This window comes from Tupaia chinensis, unplaced genomic scaffold, assembly GCF_000334495.1.
Source record: "Tupaia chinensis unplaced genomic scaffold, TupChi_1.0 Scaffold138757_1, whole genome shotgun sequence".
Taxonomy (NCBI): domain Eukaryota; kingdom Metazoa; phylum Chordata; class Mammalia; order Scandentia; family Tupaiidae; genus Tupaia; species Tupaia belangeri.
Window position 1 is genome coordinate 420,716 of NW_006198649.1, and position 263 is coordinate 420,978.

Consider the following 263-nt stretch of genomic DNA (forward strand, 5'->3'; position numbering starts at 1 on the left):
AAGCTATAACTTTGGACTTACTGTAATTAAATATAAGTTCTTATCTACAAGAAAGGATGGCAAAATATCTCTTGAATATGTGTCAGGTCGGGTCTTCGGAAGGTTGTGGGCAAGGGTGGTAAGGGTATCTGTGATAAGAGCTCACACTTTCTACACCTTAGGAGAGATGGCTACAGAATAAGAACTGTTCACATTTAGCTCACTACAGGGAATCATTAACTATTGGTGTATTTGACTAACTAGCAAAAGTCAAATTTATTTTA